The following is a 12,461-nucleotide window of genomic DNA, read 5'->3' as shown; positions in this document are numbered from 1 at the left end:
ACACTAAAAGCAATTGCAACATAAATGAAAATTGACAAATAGGACTTAATTAAACTAATAAGCTTCTGAACAAAAAAAGAAACTATCAAGAGAGTAAACAGACAACCTACAGAATAGGCAAAAATGTTTGCCAACTATCCATCTGACAAAGGTATAATATTCAGAATCTATAAGGAACTTAAACAAATTTACAAGTAAAAAACCTTTAAAAGGTAAGCAAAAGACAGGAAGAGACACTCTTCAAAAGAAGACATATGCATGGCCAAAAAGCATATGAAGAAATGTTCAATCATTAGTGAAATACAAGTCAAAACTACAATAACATACCATCCCACACTGTTTAGCATGGCCATTATTAAAAAGAAAAATAACAGATATTGGCAAGGTTGTGGAGAAAAGGGAACGCTTATACACTGCTGATAGGAACCTAATAGTTCAGCCACTGTGGAAAGCCATCTGGCAATTTCTTAAAGAACTTAAAACAGAAATATCATTCAACCCAGCAATTCCATTATTAAGTATGTACTCAAAGGAATATTAATTATTCTATCAAAAATTGCTCTCATATGTTCATCACAGCACTATTCACAATAGCAAAGACATGGAATCAATCTAGATGCCCATCAATGGTGGACCAGATAAAGAAAATGTGGTACATATACACTATGGGATACTATACAGCCACAAGAAAAAATGAGAACATGTCCATTGCAGCAACATGAAAGGATCTGGAGGTCATTATCTTAAGTGAACTAACATAGGAACAGAAAACCAAATACCACATGTTCTCACTTACAAGTGGAAGCTAAACATTGACTACACGTGGACACAAAGAAGGGAACAACAGACACTAGGACCTGCTTGAGGTGGAAGATGAGTGGAAGTTAAGGATTGAAAAACTACCCATCAGGTAACGGTGCTTATTACCTAGATGCCAAAATAATCTCTATACCAAACTCTCATGACACGCAATATGACTACATAACAAACCTGCACATGTACCCCTGAATCTGAAATAAAAGTGAAAAAAAAGTAAAAAATTGAAAACTTACTCTACAAGCCAGAGATAGAGAAATATTAAGAAAGTACTATAGGAAAAAATGCTGTCAACTTACAATTCTACACAGAGCAAAAATATCTTTCAAAAAATGAAGTTGGAATAAAGACAGATTTAGAACAATAAAAGCTGAGATCATTCACTGCTGAAAATCTTGCTCTTGTAGCAATTTATAGATATATAAATATATATAGTAGTATCATACATATATAGCTCTAGTAGAAAATTATATATATATATATAATTATATGTAAAAATATATATATTTGGATACAGGGACTTGCTCTGTTGCCCAGGTTGGAGTGTAATGGCATGATCATACCTCACTGTAACCTCAAACTCCTGAACTCGAGCTATCCTCCTACTTGGTTCTCCTCGGTAAGTAGGACTATAGGCATAAGACACCATGTCCAGCTACTGTTTTTATTTTTTGTAGAGGCAATGTCTTGATATGTTGTCCAGGTTGGTCTCAAACTCCTGGCCTCAACCAGTCCTTCCACCTCAGCCTCCTAAAGTGCTGGGATTTATAAGCATGAGCTACTACACCTGGCCTAGAAGAAATATTAAAGGAAGTTCTCAGGCAGGGGAACAATGACAACAGATGAAAATGTTGATCTGCACAAATTAATGAAGAGCATTTGGAGATGGGGTATGTGTGGCTAAGCATACAAAACAGTTTTCTCTAATTTTATCTTCTTAAAAGTTTAAAAAATTACATTAAGCAATAATTGCATTAAAATTCCAATTAATAGTTGAAAATTGTTGGAATAAAAAAGAAAGCAAAACCAAACTATATACTGTCTTAAAAATATTTTTAGCAATGAATATATGGATAAAGTAATAGGGAGGTATAGATATAGTGTTCGAACATTAAACCAAAGAAAACTGAAGTTGCCATGTTAATATCAGACAATATAAAGTATAAGAAATTATAAAGAGGCATTTGATAATAACAAAGAAGTCAATTCATCAATAAGACAATAAAAACCTAGATATGTATACACCTAAGAGCCTCAAAATATATTTCAAAAATTGAATTTAGGCTGGGTATGGTGACTTAACCCATAATGCCAGCACTTTGGGAAGGTGTGGCAGGAAGATTGCTTGAGGCCAGAAGTTTGAGACTAGTCTGGGTAACATAGCAAGATCCTATTTCCAGAAAACAATATTAAAAAGTATCTGCGTGTGGTGCTACAAACCTGTAGTCCACAAACTCAAGAGGTTGAGGCATAAGGATCCTCTGAGTCAAAAAGTTTGAGGTTACACTGAGCTATGATCATGCCACAGCATCCCAGCTTGGGTAGCAGAGTGAGACCCTGTCTCTGATAAAACACAATTGAATTTAAAGAAGAAATTGATAAGCTTAAATTAAATTTGGAAATTTTGACACTTCTTTTTCAATAAATTAGAAATAAGTAAATTATACTCAATATGCAGGTATATATTGAAAGGATAGCATATCGTATCAATAAATGCAGACAGGACACTGACAAAATGCAGTATCGTTTCTTGATATTTCAAAAAAATTTCTCACCAGTGGTGTAGAATGGAACTAACTCAAACTACCTGTTTCATAAAAGGCTTCTACCAAAACAAACAAACAATTAACGGTGAGTATCATATTGTTATTGGTAAAAAAAAAAAAATACTAAATGACTTCATCTTAACTTCAGGATAAAGGTAGGAATGTCTTCCACCCCTTCTATTCCAGCGATAGCTACTGCAATAAATTGAGAAAAAGAAGGAGAAAAACATATTGGAAGTAAAATCTTTGTATCCAAAACTGTTATGCTTTTCATTGTTGTACAGCATAAGTTATCCAAAAATCTGCTAGCATAGATAGTGATTTTAGTAAACTCACCGTATACAAGGTCAAAACAAAATGTAAGTGTATATCAGCATAAGTGCAATAAATTATAATTAAGATACCAATATCATTTACAATAGCATCAAAAACACAAAATACTCAAGATTAATTTAATAAAATCTGTGTAAGACATGTATGCTAAAACTATGTAATTTGCTCAGAGAAATTAAAGGCCTACATAAATGGAGAATATAATATGTGATGGATCTGAATAGTCGATATTGATAAGCCAGTAATTCTTCCCATATTTATCTGTATATTCAGTGCAATCCCAATCAAAATCTCAGTAGGCTTTTTTGGACAAGCTGGTAAATTGATTCCTACATTTATTTTAAAAAATGTAAATACTCCCAGGTAGCCAAAATAATGGTAAAACATTGAGAGACCTGTACTACTTAATTATGAGGCTTACTGTAAAGCTATAGTTGTCAAGCCAGTGCTAAGTCTGAGAAAAGATAAACTTACAGATCAATTGAACAAAATAGAGTGCTGTTCAACTTCTGTCAAAAGAAGTTAAACAAAGGTCAGGAGGAACTTAAAATGATGCCTGTTATTGTTAATCATTATGAAAATGCAAAGCAAAACTTCGGTGTGTTAGCACTACGCATCCACTAGAATGGGTAAAGTGACTGACAATACCAAATGTTACTAAAGATGTAGAGAACTGGAACTCTGAAACAGTACTCTAAGGAATGCAAAATCCTACAGCCAAGTGGCTGTAGGATTTTGCATTCCTTAGAGTACTGTTATATTTTATGGGAAGTTTTTCATAAAATTAACCATACAGTTACTATATAACTCAGTGATTCCACTCATGGGTATTTAATCAAGAAAAAATGAAATCACATGCTCTCAGGAAGACTTATACTCAATTGTTTAAAGCAGCTTTACTCACGATAGCCAAAACCTGAAAACAAATGAAATGTGCATCAACAAGTAAATGAACAGAAAAATTATGGTATATCCACACTTAGCAATAAAAAGTAACCAACAATTGATGACTGCATCAACACGGACGAATATCATAATCATGTTAACTGAGAGAAACCAGACTCAAAGGACTACATACTGTATGATTCCATGTATGTGACATTCTGGAAAAGACAAAACCTTAACATTACCAACTGCTGAATTATAGCAGTTGGTAATTATATTGGGATAAAGAATTATATTGGGATAAAGAATGTCAAAAAAGAAGCATGAGTTATAATTGAATCTTGATTGTGGTAGTACTTAAACTATTGTGTATATACATCAAAAGTCATGACATCATACAGATAAAATGGGTAAATTGTATTGTATGGAAATTAGACCTAAAGTTGATTTTTAAACTATAGGATAATATGTTCAGATTTCTTATTTTATTTTTTAGCAAAAATGCATGATGTGACAGAAAGAACAATGGGTTTACAGCCACAGAGGGAAAGAGAAGAATATAACAGAAAGTTGAATAACAATGTATACAAAACCCCTTCTATATGTAAGACAATTATGAGATTTTTTATGTGTTTTTTATTAATTTTTCACAATATATTTTTCTATAAATGAAGAAACAATTGCTAGCTTTTGACTTAATTTAAATAAAACCATTTAGTCAGTAAAGTGTTTGAGCACAGGATCTGCTGTGTATCTTAAATTTGTGTTCTGGCCAGTATCCCCATGCTGTTTCTCTTACCCTGCAGAATAGACTTCTGCACCCAGCTCTAACCCTTAATTTCTGTGCAAATTTTTACATAGTACATAATCTCACCAAACCTATTTTATTGCTTGTACAATGAAGTCAAGATTTACTAAATTTACAAGATTGTTTGTAAGAAGCAAATAAACCCATGCGTGTGGTAGTATTTTATAACCATAAGGTATTAAGCAATGCAATTGCTATTTTTCATTTTCTCACTATAATGTATTGTGAGAATTTAAATTCTGAACCTCATTATTCACTAAATCAACGAGTGCTCAGGTCACTGGCTATGTCAGAAAATGCTGTCAAGATTCAACATTTTAACATGGTCAAAGAACACCCCTACCATATTAAACAAGTGCTATTTAGCAACGCTGAGTTCTACCACTGCAATAAAAATTCAAGACCATTGAGAAAAGGATTGAGAAGGTCAAATACTTTCCCCACAGAAGTGTGGAACAAGGACCCAGGAAAAATTAAGCTGTCCAGAGGCAGGTGACTCTGCATGGATAATAGTCTATGCAGCAATAGTCTCTGGCAGCAATGTCTGAAGGAATTTATCAACACAGTGTCTACTCTTACTTTATTTACCTGAATTCAGGGGCAAAGTCTGCATACATTTTTTATGACATAAGTTCATCTGGACACATACATCAATAAATCTCGAAATAAAAACTCACTGCAAAAGTTCTTGTCATTGTTATTGTTTAAGCATTTGGCTATAATTAATTATGCATTTACAACTCCAATACCAAAAATAAATTCCAAAAATTGCTACTACATTTTCAGCAAGTAATTTCAGCATATAGTGGCAGTGAATTTCAACATCTAGGAGCAATGAATTTCAGTATATAGTAGCAATGATGGCTGAATGTCAGTCAGCAGGGAATAGAAAGAGGGAAATAAGGTAGATTTGTGACTACTAATTTAGCTGTTTGTTTTTCCCTGTGGAATTTTATCATCTTGACACACACTGACCAAGGCATCCTTAGATTGACTGAACTACAGACAGGCTTCTTTCTGACTATAGGCCACCAAAGTTCCTTTATTTATTCTTAGAGCATTCACTTTAGAACACTTGCCATTGTAAAATACTTCTCTGCCTCTGCCTCCTTAAGACGTAAATCTCCCATCCTCTTGCCTTTGAAATGTAATCATCAAGAAAGATGGGGCAGGCCAGGCACAGTGACTCACCTCTAATTCCAGCACTTTGGGAGGCCAAGGCAAGCAAATCACCTGAGGTCAGGAGTTCCAGAACAGCCTGGCCAAATAGTAAAACCCCAAAAATCCAAAAATTAACAGGGTTTGGTGGCGGGCACCTGAAATCCCAGCTATTCAGGAGGCTGAGGCAGGAGAATTGCTTGAACCTGGGAGGCAGACGTTGCAGTGAGCCGAGATTGTGCCACTGCACTCCAGCCTGGGCGACAGAGTACGACTCCATCACAAAACAAATAAAGATGGGGCCTCCATTTCCCAATCTCTGTGGGAAACGTGGGAATGTAACTTCAATAAGCACCAATTAGGGAACACAGATGGCCTAATCACATTGACCAATCTCTCCCCCAATACGCTCCAGTACTTTTCCGTTAGCTCACCCAGAATTTAAAATCCTCCCACCTTCTGTTTCTGCAGAGTTGAATTAAACCTCTTCCCCACTGCAATAATCTTGACCCCTATTGCAATAGCCTTAGTTTTCCTTGTCATTTTAGTAGGTGTCCAGTGCAGTTCTTTTACCACCATACACACACAAACTATATATTTGTTACAATAATGTACAAGCATGCAGTGCATTTCAGTTTACAAAGTGATTTTGACATAGGGTATTATGAAAGCACTATAAGAAAGAAATAGTACCACTGTGCTTAGGAAAATGAGTCTACTACTCAGATATATTAATACATTACTAAAGTTGTAGTTATTAAGAGGTCTAAAACTTGAACCCACAGCATTTCCGTCCAAATCTATGGCTCTTCCAACTGCATCTCACTGACAGCGTTGCTCTAAGAAACATCTCAACAGTTATGTTCTGAAAAAATATGCAGATATTTAACAACACTATTGATTTATTAAGACTTCCTGAAGGAAAACAAAATTGATTTTGAAATATCCTGAGAGCAAATTCATTTGTTGGTCTAACATCATGGCTAAAATAAAAATATACATGGCCTTGTGTTCTTGCTATAACAATAGTAAAGCTGAGTTTAACGCCCATAATTATTGATGAGATATTTTATTATAGTAACATTAGTAAATATGTTCTATTATATTTACATTATGCACACATTTTTGTAGCCATATGGAGATTCTAGGCAGAAAAAGTCATTGCCCTCAAGTTTAACTGTTAAGTAGAGCTAAGATATAATTATGTATGTTTTCTTTAAAAACGATTAGATAGGGCCGGGCGTGGTGGCTCAAGCCTGTAATCCCAGCACTTTGGGAGGCCGAGGCGGGTGGATCACGAGGTCAAGAGATCAAGACCATCCTGGTCAACATGGTGAAACCCCATCTCTACTAAAAATACAAAAAATTAGCTGGGCATGGTGGTGCGTGCCTGTAATCCCAGCTACTCAGGAGGCTGAGGCAGGAGAATTGCCTGAACCCAGGAGGCGGAGGTTGTGGTGAGCTGAGATTGCGCCATTGCACTCCAGCCTGGGTAACAAGAGCGAAACTCTGTCTCAAAAAAAAAAGAAAAAATGATTAGATAGTATATTCCTTCCTTATGCATTACTGTCTTTAGTGTTACTTGAATAATGAAAAACACAAAGAGTTTTTAAAAATGAGATTGTCCTTTTTCTATCTCATCCTCTCCTTTTACTGAATCCTCAAAGTAGAATTAGTTAAAACATGATTTTCTTGAGAATTTCTAATCTTGATAATAAATGACTACAGAACTGCTGAAGCATGGTGTGCTAGTCTTCATTGTGCTCTATGTGCAGTACCAGAACTGTTTGAATAATTATGAGATATCTGACAGATTATGAAGAGGATTAGAAGACAGAAACAGAAAAAAAAGTAGGCTACAAGATCAGCATCTGCAAGTAAATTGACTGTCACGTCTCTTCTTTCTGGCTTAAATTTTTAGACACTGGAATAATCATTATTTTGTTAATTTGAACAGAATCCATGCTGAGAAAAGTACTAACAATGAACTCTTTATAAACAAATGCCAGCATACACATACATAAAATTAGGTATGCAGAAACATTAAGCTGCCTTCAGGCATACTCCAAGATTTTAATATTCAGTCTAATGAAGTATTCTGATCACTTGAGAGTAACTGCATATGCCAGAGCTAGGGTTTTCATTTTTCAAATCAAAATTTGTTTTCTTAGATTTTGAATCACTTTGCATGGTTTTTGTCCATTAGAACCTATTATAAGATTTATTGGTACTGTAGGGTCAGTATCCAAAGCATTGGTCATTGTTTTGTAAATGTGCAAAATTTGTTTCAAGGAATGCATTTACATATAAAAGATTGTTTAAGGCATGAGTTAGGGTATCTAGTTATAACTACTGGTAATTCTACTTATTTCAAAGGTCATTCTTGGAATCTAAATTAATAAGGCAAATTATATTTACCTGACTTTAATGTTACCTGTGAAGTCACAGCATGGTCTTTTCAGAAGTTCTGAGGAGGCAGGGAACTTTGGCAGAGAGGTTCACAATTCAGACAGATAGTAGCTTCTTGAAAGCATGACTGTTATTTATCTTTTTATTTTCCCACATTGCTTAGCATGGAGCCTCACACAAAGTAAATAGCCAATAAATGCTAAGCTGACAGTGTTAGACGTTTAAAGACCCATGCATTTTTCATCGAAATATGAGTTGTTGAAATGTTGGGTAAATCTAGTATTAACAGGCACTTGGTTGTTAAAGAATAAAAGCCCATTTAGACTTTATGCAAAAATCATTGCCCACTTTATTGAAATCCTTCATGCCTTCCAATAGATTCCTTTTCATATACTGACATCATCACAGCAGCAGGGCTTTCATGATATGTCAAAATACTCATAGATTTGAAACTTCATCATGGCAATTACAACAAAATATTTAGTGCTCTTCTTTGATCCCTCAAATGACAAGAGCAAAACTGAACTTCTGGGCATCATTGCCAAGATACAAACAAGGAGAATGCAGAATTTAAATTTGCAATCCTCTAAATAAAACATTCTCCCTGACAAAAGCAAGTGCCTCTGCTGTTCACCTTTAGCAATAACTTCTTATTGTTCCATTTCAAAGTCTTCAGAGGCATTGAAATTGAGACTTTTTAGGTACTTTTCTAACATGGGGGGTTCTAGGAGCTAAATAGGTTAGAAGCTCCACAATACATTCCTGCACAGTAGGGAGAAAAAGTGATTTAATTTCTCCAGAGGACTATAATATGTACCCATAGCCAGATGAGAGAAATCCTGATGATTATTCACGAGAATATTTAGGCAAATCTTATGTTCTTAGACACCTCTCATAAGAGCACCAAATCTCACTTAAACCAGTGATTCCACAAGAAATAATCCCCCATTTCTTTCCTGCGTAGGATTTTGGAGTGTAAAATCAAGGGGGAAAAAAAAGGAATCAACTTCTAGGTTGAGTTAGGAGAGTTGGAAAAAAATGATGTGATTATTTTTATTTATAAATTTATCTCCTTTATGAACACAACATTAAAAAATTTTGTGTATTTTAACCACATAGAGATACACTTATTTTAATTAGTAAATGAACTGACAGATGCTGATATTCTCAGTCCTCAGCTTAAAGGTATTATTTGGAAGATCAGTGGGAGAAGCCTTAGCTCAATGATGTCCTAGATGATTACCGACTCTCAGGCATGCCAGCTGTGCTAACCAACCTTTTCTTTTGCTGGAACAATTTATTCCCCTCATGCTACCACCTCCCGTAGTTCAAGGGAATGTATACTTTATTTCAAAGGATGAAAAAGAGAAAAAAGACATGCAGATAGATATAGTACTTTCAAATGAACACTTCTTTGGGACAATAATAAATAGGTTACCTAGAAAATCTCAAGTTTATTAATACATTCACAAGTGAATCATAATGGGGAAGTAGATAATGTAAGGAGAAATGTTACCATGTGAAAACCGTTTTAACATTTAGCTTGGGAGACAGACTGGAGTTGGAAAATACAATAAAATATGCACAAGCACTAAGTAAACAGCATGAGGTAATAGCAACCCATTGGTAATACTGTCTCATATTTATTGATAAATCAATTTAGAGTTTGATCCATATATCTACATAACATTGTCAGGACAGATAATATAAGGTCTTTCTTACCTATGATGGAATTTACAAGGCATAAAGTGGAGGGAAGTTATTCCTTCCAAATCAGAAATATTCTCTATGAGGTAATCTTACTACTTTTCACTCATCAATGATTGAGATCTTTTCTTCTTTCACTTACAAAATATAATTTAAGAGGTCACCCACACACACAGCACTCTAACTAGCACTCTGCAAGCACTGATAGTGATCCTGACTTGATCCTGCCAGATATGAAAAAGTTTACATTGCAGTAAAGGATAATGTCATGTTACAATGGTAAGAGCCACACTTATATGGATTTTATAAATCAAGGACAGAGGATGACTGATAGAGCAGACCTGTAGATGTCACCTACAGTTTATGGTGAGAAAGGATGGAAGCTGAGACAAAGTGGATTAAGAATGATCTCGAAAGGCAGCTACCAGTGTAAAGCCAGAGCTGAGTTTCTTGATATTCCACAATGGGTGAACCGCAGCAAGTGAGTGCACTTTCATCACCTCCAATGCAATATATCAAAGAATATATGAATGAAAATATTCAAGAAGGCTTAGCTCCCAAGCCTCCCCCTCCAATAAAAGACAGTTATATGATGTTTGCCGATCAGTTCCAATGTGATGATCTTATCATCCACCCTTTGGAAAATCAGAACATCAAACGGCTTCATCCTATGCAGTTTGATCACAAGAAAGAACTGAGAAAACTTAGTATGTCTATCCCTATTAATTTCTTGGATCTTTTAGATACATTAATAAGGAGACCTGGGAGTATAAAATGAGAAGAGAAACTAGAAGACCTTAAGCTTTTTGTACATGTGCATCATCTTATATATGAATACAGACCCTACCAAGTAAAAGAGACCTTCAGAGGCATGATGGAAGTCCAGAAACATCAACAGCTTGAAACAGCTGAGAGGTTTCAAAAGCACCTGGAATGAGTAATTGAAATGATTCAGAATTGCTTGGCCTCTTTGCCTGATGATTCGCCTCATTCAGAAGCAGGAATGAGAGTAAAAACTGAACCAATGGATGCTGATGATAGCAACAATTGTACTGGACAGAATGACCAACAAAGAGAAAATTCAGGTCATAGGAGAGATCAGATTACAGACAAAGATGCTGCCTTGTGTGTCCTAATTGATGAAATGAATGAAAGACCATGAAAGATGTTTCTCTTTTTTTCCTTTTGATAAATAGCATCATATATTATTTTCTTTTGGACAGTCTTAAGAGAGGTTTCCCTAAAAATGTAAACAGCTTTAATCTTGACTCCAATTTTTTCAATTATGTGATGTCATAGGCAGTAATTTTGCTGAATAACAGGCATAGGCAAATGAGTACCCCTGCACCAAGAATAATCACTTAAGAAAGCAGTGTTAGCTGCTGTTGTACGGGACATTCCTATGTTTTGGAGTTGCAATAAAACTTTGATGATAACCTCAGTAACAGCAAAGATTTGATCCTTGAAATGGGGACTAATCATTTGCTTTAAGAATGATAGATAAATAATGGAAATCAAGCTCTATAAATGTAAAACTATGAAATCTTTAGACTTATTCCATTAAAAATTTTGCTTAAGCTCCAAAAAAAAAAAACAAAAACCAAAAAAGAATGATCTAATTTACCCTATGGTTCTTGAAGATGATATTCTATATATGTGAAGATTGGTATTTGACTTGATAAAACAGACATAAGGAAAAGTAGTAACTACCACATGTGATTTTAATATTCATCACACACAACATAGAGCTCTGAGAGGCAGAAGAGGATGGTGGTTTAGTAAAAAGCTATGGAGCAACATTGTTAAGGAAATTTATTTCAGCCACTTCTAAGGCATGTGACTCTTGGCAAGTTACTTTACTACCTTTATTTGCTTTATCATCTGCCAAAGTCTCAGAGGATATATTTTTTAAATTACTTCATATAAGCACTTGGTAGTTCCTGGCATATACAAAACACACAATAAGTGTGAGTTTCTACTGTTATAACTACTATTAAAGAGGATCTTATTTAACATTTGGTAATACACAAACCTCCGAGTTTATCATCACACAAACGATTTTCTCCTTGATATGATCGATGATTAATCTCCAATTAACTTCAATGGACTTACCAAGAAGAAACAGTAAGAGGTAAGCTTCATATACACAGAGCTTTATGACTTAACATTTCATTTGCTGCTGTCAGGAATTGTTCACAATTCTTTATAAATCTAAAGATTCATGTGATATTAAAAGTGTAGAGCTGTATATCCCCGATGTAATTATTGATTTTATTTCCCTATTTATGTTGCCTATTCTCCAACATTCTTAAGATCTAACGAGATGGGGACAATAAGATTCTTATTGCTGTAAGTGACGCACATTGTTTGGTTTTTATCTTTTTCCTTAGAGATAATAAAACATGGGCACATCCTCTCTCTCTTTCTAGGGCTATGGAAATGAATGAAATAATTTGAAGTACATAGTCCATTTGTTTTTAGCATCAATGTTAATTTTTCCAGAGTGCTGTACTTACCTATGTCAGTATTTCAGCTCCCTTTCCACTATTCCCACCGGGAACCATGCCAAATCTGACCAG

The 12,461-nt window shown here is 34.8% G+C and overlaps 1 pseudogene; it reads left to right on the top strand.

Moving 5' to 3' along the window:
• Positions 1-10,345: 10,345 nt before the first annotated feature.
• Positions 10,346-11,044, top strand: LOC105714823 (mediator of RNA polymerase II transcription subunit 7-like; annotated as a pseudogene).
• Positions 11,045-12,461: the final 1,417 nt, after the last annotated feature.

The sequence above is a fragment of the Aotus nancymaae genome, unplaced genomic scaffold (genome assembly GCF_030222135.1).
Source record: "Aotus nancymaae isolate 86718 unplaced genomic scaffold, 86718_ANA_hifiasm-v0.15.2.pri h1tg000067l, whole genome shotgun sequence".
In the NCBI taxonomy this organism is placed as follows: Eukaryota; Metazoa; Chordata; class Mammalia; order Primates; family Aotidae; genus Aotus; species Aotus nancymaae.
Note: the sequence above shows the minus strand (reverse complement) of the source record. Positions and strands in the feature narration are given on the sequence as shown.